The sequence below is a fragment of the Chiloscyllium punctatum genome, chromosome 15 (assembly GCF_047496795.1).
Source record: "Chiloscyllium punctatum isolate Juve2018m chromosome 15, sChiPun1.3, whole genome shotgun sequence".
NCBI lineage: Eukaryota > Metazoa > Chordata > Chondrichthyes > Orectolobiformes > Hemiscylliidae > Chiloscyllium > Chiloscyllium punctatum.
Genome location: NC_092753.1, coordinates 23,304,422 through 23,310,421, shown reverse-complemented (window position 1 = coordinate 23,310,421; position 6,000 = coordinate 23,304,422). Strand labels below are relative to the sequence as shown.

The 6,000-nt window shown below is 45.6% G+C and overlaps 2 non-coding genes across 2 annotated transcripts; both read right to left on the bottom strand.

Moving 5' to 3' along the window:
- Positions 1-1,010: 1,010 nt before the first annotated feature.
- On the bottom strand, positions 1,011-1,082 carry trnag-ucc (transfer RNA glycine (anticodon UCC)). The gene has a single exon. It is a non-coding gene; the product is annotated as a tRNA-Gly (tRNA).
- Positions 1,083-4,751: 3,669 nt separating this feature from the next.
- trnag-ucc (transfer RNA glycine (anticodon UCC)) lies at positions 4,752-4,823 on the bottom strand. Its single transcript has one exon. It is a non-coding gene; the product is annotated as a tRNA-Gly (tRNA).
- Between the last annotated feature and the right edge of the window lie 1,177 nt (positions 4,824-6,000).

The following is a 6,000-nucleotide window of genomic DNA, read 5'->3' as shown; positions in this document are numbered from 1 at the left end:
ACCTCACACCTTTAATGCATTGTCTGAGCTGAGATGGCATCTCTTGTTAGACAACCTGAAGTTATCTCGACAACGTAACTTTGAAAAGGTTCTGAGGTTCTTATATTAAAGAACGGAAACTAGTAAACCCATTATAAAAGATGAAAGGCTTAACCTAAATGTGTTTAATATATCATTTCAGCTGCATTAAACTGTAATCCTTTTGCTATAAATACTGCGTCTTATGGTCCTTCTTATCATCAGGTTGATCTACATCGGATACACTCCATCCATTCTTTATCCTTCAAAGAAAATCAGTCACCTTCATCAGACACTACCTTCCCTTAACAAATCCATGATGACTATATCGGATGATGACGTGGAGGAGCCTGTGGTGGACTGGGGAGGACAAAGTTCAAAATCACACAATACCAGGTTATCGTCCAAGTAGCTTTCGGAGCACTCCTAAAACTAGTGCTTCCAAGTAAAGCTATTGGACTGTAATCTGGTGTTGTGTGATTTTTAACTTTATCCTGGATTAAACTTTCACTCACTGTGTGGTCACTTCTATCATCTCTCAGAGTTTTATCGAATCATTTTCTCATACTGGAAATATAAAAGCAGCTGGTGTCCACTCCTCCTATTTCTGACCTGCACCTAAAACAATAACATTACCGATTCGATATGAGAAATAACGTTGTTTGGATATTTGTGAACTGTCCACCCACATTTCACTTGATATTAGGCTGTAGTTCACAAAAAACAAAATGAGAGTAATGTTGAAATGAGTGAAATCCGGAAACATTTCTTTCGAAATAAGATGGAAAACCAAGGAATTCTGCCATGACTCGTGTTTCTTTGAACCGTGCTCGACTTGACTCCTTCATCCTCCTGGGGACATCCTCAACTTCAAAGTTGTGTCTGCACTCCAGAGGTCTGGCAGACTCAATGTGATGTGCAGACGGAGGTGTTTCATTCCCACTGAATCGATCGGCTCTTTTGGTTGTGGAGTGGTGTTAAAATGCACTGCTTGCGATGGCCGGGAATCGAACTCGGGTCAACTGCTTGGAAGGCAGCTATGCTCACCACTATACCACCATCGCTACAGGCTGAAGCGCTCTAGAAATCAGCTGATGTGCCATAATAGTTCTTGACTCGAAATTTCGTTGTTGTTTTGTTGGAAACTTTGCAGTGAAATATTAGAATTGAGAAGTCATCAAAGACCGAGTTTTACGGAGTGGATCGGTCTCCTGATGCCCCGCCTCACTTTTTAATACACACAAAGCAGCATTTCGGATTTCTCATCATCTGAAATCAATCAATAACAGAAATAGCACGAAAATCCCAGGGCAACCCTGGAACGATCACACAATTAAAACTTGTCAAGTTCTCAGAAAGGTTCACCGGACCGAAACGTGAACTCTGATTTCTCTTCATACAGCTTTACCACCGACTTCGGGTTTGGTTTCTGATTTACAGCGTAGACATAGTCATCGAGATAGAGATGTACAGCTCGGAAACAGACCCTTCGGTCCAACCTGCCCATGCCGACCAGATATCCCAACCCAATCTAGTCCCACCTGCCAGCACCCGGCCCATATCCTTCCAAACCCTTCCTATTCATATACCCATCCAAATGCCTGGAAAATGTTGCAATTGTACCAGCCTCCGCCACTTCCTCTGGCAGCTCATTCCACACACGTACCACCCTCTGGATGAAAGCGTTGACCCTTTGGTCGCTTTTATATCTTTCGCCTCTCACACTAAACCTATGCCCTCTAGTTCTGGACTCCCCGACCCCAGGGAAAAGACTTTGACTATTTATCCTATCCATGCCCCACATAATTCTGCAGTTCTTTCAGTTTCTAAAACTTCTCAAGAGTTTTCTTAGAAAACAAAAACGGCAAAAACAGAGGAACCATTAGACTGAGGCCACGCTGCAGTAATTGTGGAGAGGAGGGAATTCCGGGTAACAGTTCGGGAAGCAGAACCCTCTCGAGGAATATGTATTAATTTGAAGTTCGATCCCGTTGATAGATTTGCAGGTTTCTCTTTTACTTTGTAGAAGAGGGGGAGGTGTCAGTCAGCAGTAAGGGGTTTTCACAGGAGGGCATGATTTGGAGATGCCAGTGTTGGACTGGGGTATAGAAAGTTAAAAATCACACAACACCAGGTTATAGACCAACAGGTTTAATTGGAAGCACTAGCTTTCGGAGCGCTGCTCCTTCATCAGGTGGTTGTCCGAAATCTAGAGCTTCCAATTAAATCTGTTGGACTATAACCTGGTGTTGTGTGATGTTTAACTTCACAGCAAGGGGTAGTCATGGGCAGCTGTTTAGTGAAGGTCGCTTCCACTGATGTGGGAAGGCAGTGCACGCAAAACCCTCCCTGCCCTAGATAGGTAACCTGAACCAAGATGGGCTTTCCAAGGTCAGGGGGTGCAGAGTGCTGAGGCCGCTGTCATCATTTAGTTCCCATGGGTCCCAAGTCCTTGGGATGCCGTGGCGCCTTAATGATGAATGGGATTGTGTGCAACCGAGACAGGGTCGTGGCAGAACAGTGTCGAGAGTGTGTTGCTGGAAACGCACAGCAGGGAAATCGATGTTTCGGGCTCCAGCATCTGCAGACCTCCCTGTCTCCGAGCAGAACAGTGTTATCCGCTCAGGTTTAAGCAGAACGTCCGCAGCTACTCCTGCGGGTCCAACGAAACACAAAGCGCTATCCGGGAGGGCAAACGTAGGGGGTGGGGTCAGCAAGCACAGCGTAGGGTGATCCCGGTTCGTGAGGGGAAAAAGAAAACGTATTGCGGTGAAATTGACATAGGAAGTGAAATTGACAAAGGAGGTGAAATTGACATTGTCAGAGCAACCCTGCGCAGGAAGGAGGGAGAGCGCCATGGAGTGGCGGTGGGCAAGATGGAAAGGACGGGGTCAAGGGAGGGCACAGACGGCTGTGTAAGGGCATGAACAAATGTTACCCTTCATGGTGTCGTGGGGGGATGAAGGTCGGGTCTGCAGGCAATGATAGTCTCCAGCTGAGAGTCGTGAGAACCCGGAATCAGTGTGTGTGTGGGGGGGGGACCGTGTGTGTGTGTGTATGTCTGTGTGTGTGTGTGTGTCTGCGTGTGTGGGTGCATGCGTGTGTGTGTGGCTGCATGTGTGTGTGTGGGTGCATGTGTGGGTGTGTGTCCTGTGTGTGTCTGCGTGTGTGGGTGCATGCATGTGTGTGTGTGTGGGTGCATGTGTGGGTGTGTGTGGCTGTGTGTGTGTGTGCCTGTGTGTGTGTGTATGCATGTAGGGATATGCGGGTGTGTGAGAGTGTGTGTAGGTGCATGTGTGTGAGTGTACTGGGGTATCAATTTGTGAGAATGTGCGTGAGTGGCTGTGAATGTGGAAGTGTTTGAGTGAGTTTATGAGAGAGAGCTTGTGTTTGAGAGAGGGTATGCATGTGTGTGTGGGTCGGTAGGAGTGTGCTTTTGTGTGTGTGCGTGTACTTGTGTAGTGTCCGTGAAATAGTATACAGTGTAGTGTTGTCACGTGTCGTGTGACATGAACCAAAGTGCCCTGTTAAAGTCATCCCCATGGGTACCGAACTTGACTATCAGCCTCTGCTTGGCCACTTTGCATTGTTGGCTGTCCCATAGTCTGCCTTGGAGGATTGTCACCCAGGGGTCCGAGACCGAAAGGCACAGAGCGCTGAAGTGCTCTCCGACTGGGAGGCTAGAACCAGTCTGACTCAAGATTGGGACACAGACAGACTTTAACCTCACACCTTTAATGCATTGTCTGAGCTGAGATGGCATCTCTTGTTAGACAACCTGAAGTTATCTCGACAACGTAACTTTGAAAAGGTTCTGAGGTTCTTATATTAAAGAACGGAAACTAGTAAACCCATTATAAAAGATGAAAGGCTTAACCTAAATGTGTTTAATATATCATTTCAGCTGCATTAAACTGTAATCCTTTTGCTATAAATACTGCGTCTTATGGTCCTTCTTATCATCAGGTTGATCTACATCGGATACACTCCATCCATTCTTTATCCTTCAAAGAAAATCAGTCACCTTCATCAGACACTACCTTCCCTTAACAAATCCATGATGACTATATCGGATGATGACGTGGAGGAGCCTGTGGTGGACTGGGGAGGACAAAGTTCAAAATCACACAATACCAGGTTATCGTCCAAGTAGCTTTCGGAGCACTCCTAAAACTAGTGCTTCCAAGTAAAGCTGTTGGACTGTAATCTGGTGTTGTGTGATTTTTAACTTTATCCTGGATTAAACTTTCACTCACTGTGTGGTCACTTCTATCATCTCTCAGAGTTTTATCGAATCATTTTCTCATACTGGAAATATAAAAGCAGCTGGTGTCCACTCCTCCTATTTCTGACCTGCACCTAAAACAATAACATTACCGATTCGATATGAGAAATAACGTTGTTTGGATATTTGTGAACTGTCCACCCACATTTCACTTGATATTAGGCTGTAGTTCACAAAAAACAAAATGAGAGTAATGTTGAAATGAGTGAAATCCGGAAACATTTCTTTCGAAATAAGATGGAAAACCAAGGAATTCTGCCATGACTCGTGTTTCTTTGAACCGTGCTCGACTTGACTCCTTCATCCTCCTGGGGACATCCTCAACTTCAAAGTTGTGTCTGCACTCCAGAGGTCTGGCAGACTCAATGTGATGTGCAGACGGAGGTGTTTCATTCCCACTGAATCGATCGGCTCTTTTGGTTGTGGAGTGGTGTTAAAATGCACTGCTTGCGATGGCCGGGAATCGAACCCGGGTCAACTGCTTGGAAGGCAGCTATGCTCACCACTATACCACCATCGCTACAGGCTGAAGCGCTCTAGAAATCAGCTGATGTGCCATAATAGTTCTTGACTCGAAATTTCGTTGTTGTTTTGTTGGAAATTTTGCAGTGAAATATTAGAATTGAGAAGTCATCAAAGACTGAGTTTTACTGAGTGGATCGGTCTCCTGATGCCCCGCCTCACTTTTTAATACACACAAAGCAGCATTTCGGATTTCTCATCATCTGAAATCAATCAATAACAGAAATAGCACGAAAATCCCAGGGCAACCCTGGAACGATCACACAATTAAAACTTGTCAAGTTCTCAGAAAGGTTCACCGGACCGAAACGTCAACTCTGATTTCTCTTCATACAGCTTTACCACCGACTTCGGGTTTGGTTTCTGATTTACAGCGTAGACATAGTCATCGAGATAGAGATGTACAGCTCGGAAACAGACCCTTCGGTCCAACCTGCCCATGCCGACCAGATATCCCAACCCAATCTAGTCCCACCTGCCAGCACCCGGCCCATATCCTTCCAAACCCTTCCTATTCATATACCCATCCAAATGCCTGGAAAATGTTGCAATTGTACCAGCCTCCGCCACTTCCTCTGGCAGCTCATTCCACACACGTACCACCCTCTGGATGAAAGCGTTGACCCTTTGGTCGCTTTTATATCTTTCGCCTCTCACACTAAACCTATGCCCTCTAGTTCTGGACTCCCCGACCCCAGGGAAAAGACTTTGTCTATTTATCCTATCCATGCCCCACATAATTCTGCAGTTCTTTCAGTTTCTAAAACTTCTCAAGAGTTTTCTTAGAAAACAAAAACGGCAAAAACAGAGGAACCATTAGACTGAGGCCACGCTGCAGTAATTGTGGAGAGGAGGGAATTCCGGGTAACAGTTCGGGAAGCAGAACCCTCTCGAGGAAGATGTATTAATTTGAAGTTCGATCCCGTTGATAGATTTGCAGGTTTCTCTTTTACTTTGTAGAAGAGGGGGAGGTGTCAGTCAGCAGTAAGGGGTTTTCACAGGAGGGCATGATTTGGAGATGCCAGTGTTGGACTGGGGTATAGAAAGTTAAAAATCACACAACACCAGGTTATAGACCAACAGGTTTAATTGGAAGCACTAGCTTTCGGAGCGCTGCTCCTTCATCAGGTGGTTGTCCGAAATCTAGAGCTTCCAATTAAATCTGTTGGACTATA